This window comes from Lissotriton vulgaris, chromosome 4_1, assembly GCF_964263255.1.
Source record: "Lissotriton vulgaris chromosome 4_1, aLisVul1.2, whole genome shotgun sequence".
Taxonomy (NCBI): domain Eukaryota; kingdom Metazoa; phylum Chordata; class Amphibia; order Caudata; family Salamandridae; genus Lissotriton; species Lissotriton vulgaris.
Genome location: NC_141691.1, coordinates 1137893461 through 1137908768, shown reverse-complemented (window position 1 = coordinate 1137908768; position 15308 = coordinate 1137893461). Strand labels below are relative to the sequence as shown.

Genomic DNA, 15308 nt, shown 5'->3' with positions numbered 1-15308 from the left:
CCCCTAACTTGCGTGTGGAATGCGCTCTTGGGGGAACTGTTAATGTGCGTTTAGCTTTTTGATAACAGATTTGTATGCACTTAACAATCCATCTGGCTATACCGGATTTGGAAATGGGGTTGCCTTTGTGTTGTGGAGAGAAGGCAACAAACAGCTGCTTGGTCTTTCTGAAATCTTTTGTCCTGTCGCTGAAATACAGGAGAGCTCTTTTAACATCTAAGGTTTGCAGTGCTCGCTCTGCCACAGAATCTGGATTGGGGAAGAAAACTGGCAGTTCAATGTTTTGATTAATGTGGAACTGCGACACCACTTTCGGCATGAATTTAGGGTTGGTTCGTAGCACTACCCTATTAGCATGAATTTGTAAGAAAGGCTCTTGAATAGTTAGGGCTTGAAGCTCACTAACTCTCCGTAGCAATGTGATGGATACCAGAAAAGCCACTTTCCATGTGAGAAACTGTATTTCACAAAAGTGCAGGGGTTCAAAGGGTGGACCCATTAGTCTGGTGAGAACCACGTTTAGATTCCAGACAGGTGATGGAGGGTGCCTGGGAGGGATCAATCTTGAGTCCTTCCAGAAAGGCTTTAATGGCAGGCACCCTGAAAAGGGAAAGATGCTGCCTGTTAGCCAAACTATGACCTCAGGAGCAATATCGCAAGGCTCAACTGTTGTGGATCTGGGTGCTGAATGTCTCCATGGCTCTGAGTGGGGAGACTGGGCGTGAGGCGCAGCCTTTTGTGGGGCACCACTGAAAGTTCTAGGAACGTGGTGTACCAGGCCTGCCGTGCCCACGTTGGAGCAACCAGGATGAGCGTCATGGAGTGCTGTTGCAGTTTGCGTGCCACCAGCGGTATGAGTGGTGCTGGAGGAAAAGCGTACGCAAATCTGCCTGACCAGATCATCCATATCGCATTGCCCTGAGACTGCGGGTGTGGGAACCTGGCGGCGAAGGTTTGGCATTTTGTGTTTTCCTGTGTGGCGAATAGGTCGATCTCTGGATGACTCCACTGCTGGAAATATGGTTGGAGTACTGAGGGATGTATCTCCCACTCGTGCATCTGGTGGCTGTGCCTGCTGAGCAGGTCCGCCATCTGGTTGTTTTTACCTGGGAGATGTTCTGCCATGAGGAACATGTTCCTCTGGATCGCCCACTTCCACATGCTCTGGGCTAGATGAGATAGTTGCGGAGAGTGTGTGCCTCCCTGCTTCTGGATGTAATACATTGCAGTCATGGTGTCCGTCCGGATCAGCACGACTTTGTTGCACAGATGCAATTTGAATGCCTTCATCGCCATGAAGATTGCCATCAGCTCCAACAGATTGATATGCATCTTTTGCTGCTGCGTCGTCCATAGTCCGTGCACGGTATAATGGAGGACATGCGCTCCCCAGCCCTGGAGAGATGCGTCCGTTGTCAGCACTATTTGTGGGACAGGCTCTTGGAACGGTCGTCCCCTGCAAAGGTTTTGTGTGTTCCACCAATGCAGAGAGTTGTATGCACGACCGGTCACCAACACTAGGTCTTTCAGATGCCCATGAGCCTGGTCCTGAAGCGGACGCATGTGTAGCCTCGCGTGCGGGACTATGAAGATGCAGGAGGCCATCATACCGATCAGCTGCATGAATACCTGCGCTGGGAGCAAGTGCTGGGGCCTGAATTTCTGGATTAGCAACTGCATGCTGTTGACTCTGGCAGAGTTTGGCTGCGCTGTTGCTGTTAGAGTGTTTAATGTTGCACCTAGGTACTGTTGTACATGAGCGGGCTGAAGGTGTGACTTTGGGTAATTCAATGAGAATCCTAGACTGTGTAGGAGGTGAATTGTGCGTGACATGTGGCTGGCACACTGCTGGGCTGACTTTGCTTGGACAAGCCAGTCGTCCAGGTAGGGATAGACATGGATGTGTTGTCTCCGAAGGTGCGCAGCCACAGTCGCTAAGCACTTGGTGAACACCCTGGGGGCAGTGGTGACCCCGAAAGACAGGACCTTGAACTGGTAATGCTGGTTGTGGACGGTGAACCTGAGATACCTCCTGTGACCTGGGTGGATGGGAATGTGGAAATATGCATCTTTTAGATCTAGGGTTGCCAGGAAGTCTCCCTGACTGAGCAATGGTAGGACTTGCTGTAAAGTCAACATATGAAAATGTTCTGACAAGATGTACTGGTTCAGGGGTCTGAGGTCTAGAATGGGCCGCAGGGAACCGTCCTTTTTTGGGATTAAGAAGTACAGAGAGTACACCCCTGTATCTTGCTGTTCTAAAGGCACAAGTTCTATTGCCCCTTTTTGCAGCATGGAGAGTACTTCTTGCTGAAACAAGTGCATGTGCTCTGCGGACATAGGACGGTGCCTTGGGGGTATGTTGGGGGGAGTGGAGGTTAGTTCCAGACAATAGCCGTATTGGATAAGTTGTCTCACCCACCTGTCTGTAGTGATGCCATCCCAAACCGGCAGGAACTGCTGGAGTCTTCCCCCGACCGGTGTTAAATGGTCTGGGGGCAGTGACAAGGCGTCACTGTTTGTTGGGGGCAGAGGATCTGGCACTGTATTTCCACGTCCTCTGCCTTTGGTGCTGTTTCCACGATATCCACCCCTGTTATTTTTGTGATAGGTGGTCTGCGTGCTCCCCTTGTTGTACTGGGCTTGCTGTAATGCATGACCTCTAGAAGCTCCCCTGTTACCGGAGCGACGAAAGGAACTGCCCCTGAACTGCTGTGACTGCAGAGCCCCCATGGATTTTGCCGTCAGTGTCTTTCTTAATTTTCTCAAGGGTAGTGTCTACATCAGGGCCAAAGAGAAAGTCAGGGTTAACAGGCTGATTGAGCAAAGTTGTTTGGATTTCTGGTTTGAAACCTGAGATGCGGAGCCAGGCATGACGTCTCAGCATTACGCTAGTGTTGATGGCTCTAGCTGCTGTGTCTGCTGCATCGAGTGCACACTTGATGGATGCATTTGAAATCAACTTTCCTTCCTGTATCAGCATTTCTGCTCCATCTTTGTAAGCATCAGGCAGGTGTTGCATCAGCTGTTCTAGCGTGTCGTAGTGAGCCCTATCATATCTGGCTAATAGGGCCTGTGTATTTGAGATCCTCCAAATATTAGCCGCTTGAGCTGCCACCCGTTTACCAGAAGCCTCTAAGATTTTGGATTCTTTGTCCGGAGGAGGAGCATCACCACTTGTCTGAGAGTTTGCTCTCTTGCGAGCATTAGCCACTACTAGGGAGTCCAATGGGAGTTGGCCCTTGATGTACATAGGGTCCACAGGCGCAGGCCTATACTTTCTTTCAATCCTTGGGTTTGTAACCCTTGCCCTTGTGGGTTCCTTGAAAATGTCAGTAGCATGTTTGAGGACACCCTTTAGCATAGGCAGTGTTTTTACCGATCTTTCTGAGGTGGAGAAAGTATCGAAGAAAAAGTCCTCCTCCACTGGCTCTGCGTGCATGTCAACATCATGGTTGAGGGCTGCTCTTTCAATTAAGGCATTAAAAGCCGCCGTGTCTTCAGTAGGCGAGGTTTTGACACTATAAGACTGAGTGTCGGGCGTAGTGTGGGGATCATCAGGGTCAGCAGGGTCAGTCCAGTGTTGAGACTCCCCTTGATCAGCGTCTGTATTGTAAATGAATCCCATATGACTATAATCATCTCCCACTTCCTCGTCGCTGCGTGTGGGAGAATCGGCACCATGTTGTGTATAGGACTGAACATGTTCAAAGAGAACAGGTGAGGTTGCAGAGTCCTTTTTAGGTCTCGCCCTGGAATTCGCATCCGAAGGATGCGTCCAGGGTCGGAGACTTATAGCTGCCTGACACCGGGGAATGAGGGACAAGAAACTGTGACGAGCTTATCCTGGCTGGATTGAGCTGCGTGCACGCGCGTCAACATTCACGCATGCGCACATCACAGCCACACGCATACACAGCACTCACGCATGCGCACATACACACGCATACACAGGCACACCCCCGTCACCTACACGCATACACAGAGACCCCTCCACACACACCAGCCCCTCTCCTCTCGGCTCCACACACACGCACACGCATTTACACTTACACAGACACGCAGGCACCCAGACAGGCAACCCCCCCCCCTCCCCCCTCCTCACACACACGCATACACACAGACTCCAGGACACATACACACACACATGCACGCTCACACACATACACAGCCCGCCGCCGCGTGCGCGCGCGCACACAGATGCCCCCCCACCCCCCCACCCCCACCCACACACACAAGGCGAAGCCCCACTCACCGGCTTCCTCAGTGCAGCGGCTCCCACCGGCAGCAAGACTCTTCTTCGGCACCGGGGCGCAGGGTAGGCTCCTGCCTGCTCCGGTGCTCCAAACAATCGCGGCTCTTCCGTGGGAGGCGGGGTAGGCTCCCGCCCTCCTACTTCCGGTTGTCCCGCCCGGCCTGCCTGACTTCCTGGTCGCAGGCCGGCGCAAAACGCTGAAGAGTGCTTGTTTGGATTTAGAATAAGCCCCCGCCCCCGTGTTCTGGGAAACTGCGTGTTTTTTAGGTCGGTTCGAGTTCCTGACGGTGAGGGAGAAGCAGAAGCAGCCTCGAATACAGATTTCCAGTGTTCGGCAGATTAAAGGCCCCCGGTGCATTGTTCGAATACCACGAGATTAGTTTCCAAGGAGACGGATGTCCGTTGCTATAGGCACCGGGGGCCAGGAATTAGGATTGTGGTTTTTTTTTTCATCTTGATCACGCAAACCGGTTGCTCACGCTCCACAATTTAAGCGTCCGTTTACAAAACCCGACAGGAAAGCTGAAGAGCGGATTGCTTCCTGGAATTTATTTTCCTCTCCCGCCACTCGTTTCCATGTACACAGCGTTTGGTATTAACCCCCCACCCCCCAACCAAAGTCGCTCCTCTTTCTTTTTTGTTGGGGCCGAATACCTGAGTGGGTCTGTACTTTTCAACAGTATTATGCGCACACATACCATTTTTGTAAACAAGTCCAACTGCCCTTGGAAAATCCTTTCCATCATACCCTACTGATCGCAAATCCGAGAGATTTCGGCTCTTAACCAAGGTATAAGCAGAGATTGTGGGTCCATATCTTCAGAATATGAGACCCATCGACATGCTTGAGCCGCAAGGACCGAAAGTGAATGCATATTGATTGTAACTACAGTTTATTAAAACTTACAATAAAATAATGCTCGTTACAATAAAAAACACAGTAAAAGAGCTATTTAGTCTCGTGTTAAGATCACATAGCAGACATCGTTCCCTGTTTAAACACAATGCTAATTCGATAGCATTATTGCTGAATCCGTGCTCAGTCAAGAGGAGCGTGCTAGGTGCATTGTTCCATGCCAATAAGAACATGAAGTAGAGTGCGGAAAAAGTGTGTGGTGCATGTTTTAAAATGAGCAGAAATAGGGCTGGGGCAGGAACAGGACTGATCATTAAATAGGGCTCAGAGACGACGAAAAGTGCATGTTATAACATCAGAAGTTAAACACATGAGAGCTGTTGGACCGTGGCCGTGGTTTGTAGAATAATGAAGTTGCTTGTTGGCGAGGAAAGGCATGAATAATGAAGAGAAAACTGAACCACCGTCATAAAAGGCCCAGAACCGTTATGCACTCGGAATACGGCAAACGTGGACAGTGACTTGGCGTGCGTGCTCTGCGGTGCCAGCGCGGTCAGGGCACAGTTATCAGGTACCCCTATTCTGTGATGCCAGCAAGGTCAATTTTGATTCAGCAAAGGTCATACATTTTGGGAATTTCCCAAAGCATAAGATCTTCTTGAAGTGAGGCTATAATACCTTCGTACATGTGCGGGTTCCGGCTGTTTCAAGAACACTCTCTTCTCGGACGGGGCAAGTGCAGATATGGCAAATATCTATCTTTGGGTAGTGGCAGAGCCGGCAAGCGGTCCCGCCGGCATTCCGGCTTCTCCAGGCCAGGAGATTGCATGCAGTGTGAAGAAGCTGCCTTATCGACAATTCAACAGTCTGAGTTTCGCCTTTAGACTAACAGTGAGTGCAGAGTGCGTGCAGAAACAGTGAGTGCAGAGTGCATGCAGAGTGAGTGCAGAGTGACAGTGAGTGCGGAGTGACAGTGAGTGCGGAGTGACAGTGAGTGCGGAGTGACAGTGAGTGCGGAGTGACAGTGAGTGCGGAGTGACAGTGAGTGCGGAGTGACAGTGAGTGCTGAGTGACAGTGAGTGCTGAGTGACAGTGAGTGCGGAGTGACAGTGAGTGCGGAGTGACAGTGAGTGCAGAGTGAGTGCAGAGTGACAGTGAGTGCGGAGTGACAGTGAGTGCGGAGTGACAGTGAGTGCGGAGTGACAGTGAGTGCAGAGTGACAGTGAGTGCAGAGTGACAGTGAGTGCAGAGTGACAGTGAGTGCAGAGTGACAGTGAGTGCAGAGTGACAGTGAGTGCAGAGTGCGTGCAGAGTGACAGTGAGTGCAGAGTGCGTGCAGAGTGACAGTGAGTGCAGAGTGAGTGCAGAGTGAGTGCAGAGTGAGTGCAGAGTGACAGTGAGTGCAGATTGACAGTGAGTGCAGAGTGACAGTGAGTGCAGAGTGACAGTGAGTGCAGAGTGACAGTGAGTGCAGAGTGACAGTGAGTGCAGAGTGACAGTGAGTGCAGAGTGACAGTGAGTGCAGAGTGACAGTGAGTGCAGAGTGACAGTGAGTGCAGAGTGACAGTGAGTGCAGAGTGCGTGCAGAGTGACAGTGAGTGCAGAGTGCGTGCAGAGTGACAGTGAGTGCAGAGTGAGTGCAGAGTGAGTGCAGAGTGACAGTGAGTGCAGAGTGACAGTGAGTGCAGAGTGCGTGCAGAAACAGTGAGTGCAGAGTGACAGTGAGTGCGGAGTGACAGTGAGTGCAGAGTGAGTGCAGAGTGACAGTGAGTGCGGAGTGACAGTGAGTGCAGAGTGACAGTGAGTGCAGAGTGACAGTGAGTGCAGAGTGACAGTGAGTGCAGAGTGACAGTGAGTGCAGAGTGACAGTGAGTGCAGAGTGACAGTGAGTGCAGAGTGCGTGCAGAGTGACAGTGAGTGCAGAGTGACAGTGAGTGCAGAGTGACAGTGAGTGCAGAGTGACAGTGAGTGCAGAGTGAGTGCAGAGTGACAGTGAGTGCAGAGTGAGTGCAGAGTGACAGTGAGTGCAGAGTGAGTGCAGAGTGACAGTGAGTGCAGAGTGCGTGCAGAGTGACAGTGAGTGCAGAGTGACAGTGAGTGCAGAGTGACAGTGAGTACAGTCACTCAGCACCACCACATTATCACTCAGAACCACCACAGCATCACTCAGAACCACCACAGCACCACTCAGCACCACCACAGCATCACTCAGCACCACCACAGCACCACCATAGCACCACTCAGCATCACCACAGCCCCATTCAGCACCACCACAGCATCACTCAGCACCACCACAGCACAAATATGTTCTCTCAATGTTTCAAGCTTTATTACAAATGTCACAAAAAGATGTTAATATTTCACTTCTGTTCTTGGATTTTGTTACAATAAAATACACTGAACATAATCTTCACAAAAGTTATTTACAAAAGTTTAAGCTATTGCCATTATAAATTACAATCACTTTTATTAAGTATTAAAAAAAATTAAAAGCCATTGTTATTTGTAATATCAATACATCTAAGTCACGTAAATACAAATGTTGCATTACAAATGCTATAGGTGTCACATTTGCGAAAGTTATAACTATTGGCATTGTAAATGACAAAGCTATTAATTTAGCTATTTTCAAAACCAACACATAAATGAAGATTTGGTGAATTTCCATTAAAATATTTGACTTTTTTACTAAGATATTATTATACTGTTTTATGCAAACAAAATTTAGATACTGCATAAATAACTTTAATAAAACATATTTTAAATGTAGCTTTTTATGTAAAAAAAAACTATAGCATAAAGCAAAAAACAATTGCCATTTACAATGCTAATAGCTCAAACTTAAATAATGCGAGACCTATTGCATTGCAAATGCTTGTTCTTTTTGAGGGGGATTTTATAGGACTCCAAAGGATGTTCTGGTGCGATTTTCCTTTTGTGAATGGTGAGTCTGCCAGAATCTGAGTCGATGAAGAGCTTCGACTGATTGTCATACGAGGGTGCCTGGAACATTACCTCCTCCGGAATGGACTGAGATTTAGAAGGTCCCGATACCTTTTTGGAGGGTTCGGCGCTCCTTTGTGGCTCGAGCGTTTTGGGTCGAGCGGTCGGGGGAGGTCCGTATTTAATTGGTGGTGGAGGCACCGGAGACGAACCGGCCGCCTTAGGGATCGATGTCATCTTTGATCCGATTGGCTTCGATGTATCAACAGCATGCTTCCGGCCTTGCGTCGACTCAAGCTGATGGTGCACAGCAGGTTCGGTCATGGTCTTCGACGCGACCTGCTGCTTCGGGTCTGGTTTGGTCTTCGACTCGAGGGCCTTACTGAATAGAGTCTTTGAGGCTGCAAGCGTCGGTTCGACAGTCTTTTTAGCCTGGAGACCTTTGGCAGTGTCGCCATGTTTGGACGTCGACGTCGCCAGGCTGACGTGCTTGACCGTCGAGACTGGCTTCGGCGCCCCGCTCTTGGGGTCGGCGCCGCCTTGTGGCCCCGAAGGGTCGATGACGTTAGTAGACTTGACTGGAGCCGAGGAGCTCGAGGGCGTCGATCCGAGGACTGCTTTCACCAGTTTCGGTTTCGATTTTGCCTCTGTTGGTTTCGATTTTTGTAGATCGACCGATGGTGCCGTAGACGTATTCTTAGCCGGGCCTTGACGCGGGGCTATAGAATGTAACTTAGGATCTCGGCTAAGGCCTTCCGGCGATGCCTCGACCTAAGTCTTAGAGAGTACTGTGTCAATATTAGGCCCCACGATTGTGGGTGGGCCTTGCTCATCGCTCGAGTTGTCATCGACGGCTCCGATGGCCTCTGCGTCGTCTCCTACCTCGACGACGTCTTCTTCATGGACGTAGTCTTCATCGTCGTCCATACCGAAGGTAGAATCTCGCTCCGACTCCGGGTCTGACTGCTGGTCAGGAACCTCTTCATAGACTCCTTCATCGTCATCGGCTTCGAAGATATTGTCCGGGTCAGGCCTCCCCTTTTGCGCCGACTGTCGCGCGGCGCGTCGAACTTGAAGCGTCTTCTTCGACCGGAACTTTGAACAGACCATACAGCTGGCCTTGTCGTGGTCCGGGGACAAACATTTATTGCACAGTGGGTGCACATCAATTTGAGGGTACTTAGAGTTGCAGACGGGGCATCTCTTGAACGGGCTCCGTTCCATCGTCGTCGAAGTTGGGGCCTGGTGTCGAAAATGCTAACGGCCTTCGACGTCCTGTTCGAAGAACTGGATGAAGTATAGGCACCGAACGAGACAATACCGACGCCCCGAAGGCCTTTTGGCCTTGCGCAAAGAGTTTTTGTCGATTCCAAACTTGAGTCAAGAAAGTACATCCGAACCCAATGGCGGAAAAAAACAATCTGAGGATGGAGAGGATGCCCATGCGCACTGTAGTCCAGGGGAGGAGCCACCTATCTTGTGATACTTCGAAGACTCTTCCAGGACAACAATGTGCAATCATCCGGACCCAACACTAGGTGGTGATCTATGCACAGATATGAATTCAGCAGCCCACATGCCTCGAACACAGGCCTTATCAGGAAGCAAAAACACTGGCCTCCTATCCACAATTTCGCTCCCACTTTAAAAAAAAACACACAAAAAAACCCACCTTTCTTCTCTACAATAAACAACTTTAACCAATGCAGAAGTAACAATGGACTATGCCCAATGGAGAGCTAGAACAGATGAACTGGAAAAATCTGTAGTTTAGAAGCTTAGGAAGTACCTTGATGCAATGTCTCCTGTTTCTCTAATAGCTCAAGCCCTAACTAGATAAGTTAACCAACCTATCTGGCATCTGTAGCTTGTTTGTGACTCAATCGATGCAAATTGGGCACTGAAGCACTGAACCGTACAAGTGCTCAAAATTAGCAAAACAAACTAGAACAGGGGCACACTTGGCTTGCTTAAAGTGGGCTAGAAGCAAGTGCCGAGTGCTTTAAAGCCAGATCGAGCCACATTGTGACCACAAGCAAGAATATCCGCTTTCAAAGATGGAGAATCCAAAGCACAACAGGGTAAAAATCTTTAGTACTAACAGTTCAGTAGACAGGGAAGGAAACCATACACATTTCTTAATGGTCATGAACTACAAAGGAAAATTGCACACAGGTCCTCTGTCTTTTGGAAAAGAACAAATACATAGTAGAGTGCGACACGACATCGGAAGGTGTGCTGGGCTGGGATTGCTCGTGTCTAAAACCAGATTTTTATCATATTACTAACAACAAACAGGCTTAAAAACAAATGTCAGATGAGCCCAACAATGCCGGGACTCATTCAAAGACAGACAGTTAAGTTTTCGCTAGAGTAAAAACAAAAAAACACGCCAGTGGCATTAAGATTGCCATACAACTGATTGTGGACAACCTTATTGTTCAGGCATTTGTAATGCTGGCACTGACCACAAGCAGACGACTGACTCAAAGATGGTTTTCAGTTTTGGAAGACACATTCTTTGGAAGAGAACTTGGATCTAAAGGTTAACCTCATTAGTCTAAGAATTTCGTTGAAAGTATATTAAGCAAAACCTTTTCTTTCCTACTCCAAGCACTAATCACATAGAAGTGTATCTTGTAGTAAAGCACGTTGTAGTTAACCTATTGAAAACACTTTTGCCTTGCTACCATTGCGTCTAACTATCCTTGGGCAGGAAGGGAAGGAAGATTTGAAGTAAGTTACCTTTAGTTTAGAGCATTTTGCCAATGCGTTCTCTGGGGATCAAGTCAGGCACAAAAGGCAGAGGACGGGCTTGACAAAGGTATGACTACAGGACCCCTCCTCCCCTAAAGAACATGACGCACTAGTACAGCGTCAATAAAATACAGAAGGACGTTACAGGTTACTTTATTACGAACTATCTTATGTGAATCACACACTGCATGCCATTGATTGTGTTCCTTTTAAGGGGCTGTAAGGAGTGGTACCAATAGGAACTGGTTTCCTATAGGTCCTGGGGAAGAGCCAATAGGGGTTAAGGCCTGAAACATGTTGACTGATTTCAAGAAATAGGCACATTTTAGACTGCTTCTTCAAACACAACCCCCTGATTTTAAACATACTGACTAGAGGAAGAAATAAACGTAAGGGTCCTACTAGTGCGGTATTTTAATCCTGTTTATCACTCACTTCACACTCCCCTCACCTAATCTGTCTTTATCATAGACATCTTTTCCAAGTGCTTCTGTGTATTTACCTGGTCGTAGCAGGCCGCGATACGCAGCGGATCGGGATGAACCCCAATGATGAAGCATACCACCAAGGGGCAACGTTGGTGGGTGAGGGTTTTCTAAGAAAAACTTTGTTTTTCTAACCGCTACATTGCAGTGGAGTATATTCTTTGACGCTCTCCCACTGCTGAGTTTCGCAATTTTTTTAGTACAATCAGATTTTGGAAACAAGATAATTATCTGTGCCTTCTCTTAATATTGTCCCCCTGAATCTGTGTGTTCCATTTTGAAATCCGATTTTCTGTCAAGACTTAACGCACTGTAAAGCAGGGGTGGGGCTCACATTTCGATTGCTTCCAAACAGGTCAACACAAAGGTGTTTTACAGTATAATTCATATTTGTTGTAGATCGCCACATTCGTTAACTAAATTATGGACTGCCTTGCTTACATAAGACGAACAAGCCCATAAGAATTATGAGAAGAATCTCACACAGATTGCATCAGGAGGCTTTTCCAACTATTCCTAAAGTAAAATAGGGGTGGAGGTGAAAATACATGGCGGATTTTAGTCTGAATTTCAAATTCCTTATGAAATTAACAGTTGCGATATATTAAATCTCCAGGAGACTTGTCTGTTGGAAATGACCTGCTGCTTCTTTGAGACCTCTAGATTCCTCACATTTTGAATATTCTCAAAGAGTCAGACTGGATCCAAATACTTTTCAGTAGTATCCTGGCACCCTATCAATCGCTCAGGAAATTGGGTCTAGGGCCCATGTAGGCGCCCTCAGGCACAGAGACCCAAGAAAGAATTGGCTGTGAGTAGTGTGCAGAGTCCTAGACTTGGGTTAATAGAGTCTACTCATAAAACTAGGAGGATGGGTGAGGAATCTGTGGCTAGATATTCTTTACATGTCTACCAGAAGAAGCATTACTGAAGGTAAGTAACTTGCTCTTCTAATAGACTTCTAGCTGCACATTCCTCACTTTCTGAACAGATACCAAAGCAGTACCTATTGGAGGCAATCTGTGAATTAATTAAAACCAGAAAGTCTTGCAGCACCAAGCAGACAAAATGCCCTAATCTGCAGACCTAACTGACCAAACAATAGTGATTCATGAACACATGGAGGGACGTCCATGTAGCAGTCCGGCATATGTCTAGGACAGGGACTTTGCGTGCCAACGCAATGGTAGCAGATTTGGCCCTGGTAGCTTGGCATTTAGAGGATCGTTTTGGGAAAATGCGTAGCATATTGCAATGCAGAGCATGGTCCAGCAGGAGAGAATTACCTTTCGCACAGCTTTGTCTTTTTTCACACCAGCGAACCCCACAAAGAGCTTATTGTCCAGCCTGTGTGCTTTGGTACGATCTATGTTGAATCTCAGCGCTATCTTGGGCTACAAATAATGGGTCTCGCCTCATCCTTAGAGGGGTGAAGCAAAGCATATAACATCGGCAGAGTGATGGTTTGACCAACGTACACGGCGTCACAACTTTAGGCAGAAAAGATGTCAGAGTACACAGAACCAGTTAGTCTGGGAAGGAGGTGGTATGGCACATTAAAACAGAGCCGGAAGCTCACTGACACCTGTGCTGAGGTGATAACGATTACAAACAGTCTTGATAGTAAGGAGCCATAAGGGAAAGATGTGAAGCGGTTTGAACGGAGTAAACCTCAAGTTAGTATGGACTAGATTAAGGTCCCACTGGGACATCACAAAAGGACATGGGAGAAACTTGTTAAAGCCCTTTCAAAAACTGCATCACAAGTGGCAACTTTGTGACGTAAGCAAGGAGGGCTGATCGAACAACCATAAAAAGGCAGAAAGATAACCTTTTAGTTTGTCCAAAGCCAAACCTTGCCGAGCAACAGAAAAAACAAATACAATAACATCAGATAATTGTACCTGGAGAGGATCAATCTGGAGTGTGTTGCATCAAACTATAAATTTGTCTCAACAACAGGCATATACATTTTTCATAGAGGAATGCCACGCTGCAAGCTAATATTAAGTACCTCAGGAGGAAAGTCGTATGCGTTCAGCTATCACTTCTAAATCTTCAAGCATGAAGATGGAAATTGCGAAGCCTCGCATGTAGAACCCTGCAATGTTGCTGCAACAGCACGTTCTCCAGGGTGGACAATCTGACCAGAGAACATGTGCTCAAGCCTAGAAGTTCAGGATACCAAACTTACCCTGCCCAATCCACAGCTACTAGGATGAAGCGGGCCCGGCCAATCCTGATCTTGAGAACTCTGGGCAGGAGTGGTATCGGTGGAAAGGCATACTCGAGTTCAGAGTTTCACGCAAGGCGGAATGCATCTCTGAGAAAGACACCTTGGAGACATCAATGCGCAAACTGCTGACATTGCGTGTTCATGGTAGTGGAAACAGATCTAGCCATTTGTGGAAGAGACCTCTTGCCACCTCCATGTGTAACTAACACGTAGGATCCACAAGGCACCAATGGCTTAGTTCATCTGCCCTGGCATTCAACAACACTGTCAGGTGGTTCACCTCCAGGAAAATTATTTTGTGGTCCAGCCACTTCCAGAGGGGCAAGACCGCCTGGCACAGGGTTTGTGGCCTCACCCTGCTCTGTATGTTGTAGTGCCACATAGCAGTGGTGGTGTTCTTGAGAACCTGAGCCAACCTACCCCTGGGCGTCAAGCAGATGGAGCCAACCTACCCCTGGGCGTCAAGCAGATGGTCCTCAGCTCCAGAAGGTTGATATGAAACCAGGAATATGCCGAAGGCCAAAGGCCACTGATCTCCACCTCTCCCAAGTGCCCACCCCAGCTCAGAAGAGATGTGTTGGTCACCACGGTCGGTTCTGGAAGCCGAAGGAGAGGGGTCTGCCAATGGGAAATGTTATTCTTTGTTTTTTTTATCACTATTGCATTCACTATGGAAATAAAGAACAAGTTACTTACCTTCGGTAACGCTTTTTCTGGTAGATACAGTATCTGCCTGTGGATTCCTCACCTTGTGAATATCCCCCTTGCGCCAGCAACGTTTGGAAAATTCTTTGTAGCACCCCGGCGTGGCGACGTCATAGAAGCACCGCATCGAGCGCGACTCCGGCTAACGTCACCGTCACCATATTAGGCCTACGTCGGCGTGATGACATCAGTTCCGCCCTTTTTTCCGTGCCTTCGAGGCACCCGGACGGACCAATGACAGTAGATATATACAAATACATTGTACACAGAACATACATTTCAAAATTACACACACATAGTGTGTAACAAAGGTAAGAAAACCTAATTCAAACAAACAAATATACAAAAATTTACATAAACTCAGGTATAGCAGAGTGGACAACGGGGAGGCGGGTGGGTCAGTGAGGAATCCACAGGCAGATACTGTATCTACCAGAAAAAGCATTACCGAAGGTAAGTAACTTGTTCTTCTGTTAGAAACATCTGCCAGTGGAGTCCTCCCCTTGTGAATAGAGTCCCACAGCAGTCCCCACTCCCAGAGGAGGGTGTCCACTCTGCTATACCAGGAAATCTTGGCGGACAGAGCGCGCAAAGTGGCCGTCCCTCCTCACTTCGGTATCCAAGCAGTAATGCTTCGCGAAAGTGTGGAGGGAGGCCCAAGTACCGGCTCTGCAAATGTCCTCAACAGGTACACCTCTAGACAACGCAGAAGTAGCAGACTTTGCCCTGGTAGAGTGAGCTCTTATACCCTCCGGAGGGTCCTTACCCGCCAGAGAGTAGCAGATCTTGATGCACAGAATTATCCACCTGGAAAGTGTGCGCTTGTGCACCGCTCTACCCTTCCGGCAGCCAGCTAAACCAAAAAACAGCTGGTCATCCATTTGAAAGTCTCTTGTTCTATCAAGATAAAAGTACAACGCCCTCTTAGGGTCCAGGCGGTGCAGTCTCTCTTCCTCCTTACAAGGGTGAGGGGGAGGATAAAAGGTAGGAAGGGTAATATATTGACCTAGATGGAAGGAAGATACCACCTTAGGCAGAAAAGCAGCCCTGGTCCTAAGAACCATACGTTGT

The 15308-nt window shown here is 48.1% G+C and overlaps 1 protein-coding gene across 1 annotated transcript in view; it reads right to left on the bottom strand.

The window, feature by feature from the left end:
* Positions 1–15308, bottom strand: part of PHLPP1 (PH domain and leucine rich repeat protein phosphatase 1) — a 479370-nt gene that overhangs the window by 281554 nt on the left and 182508 nt on the right. The window lies entirely within an intron of this gene.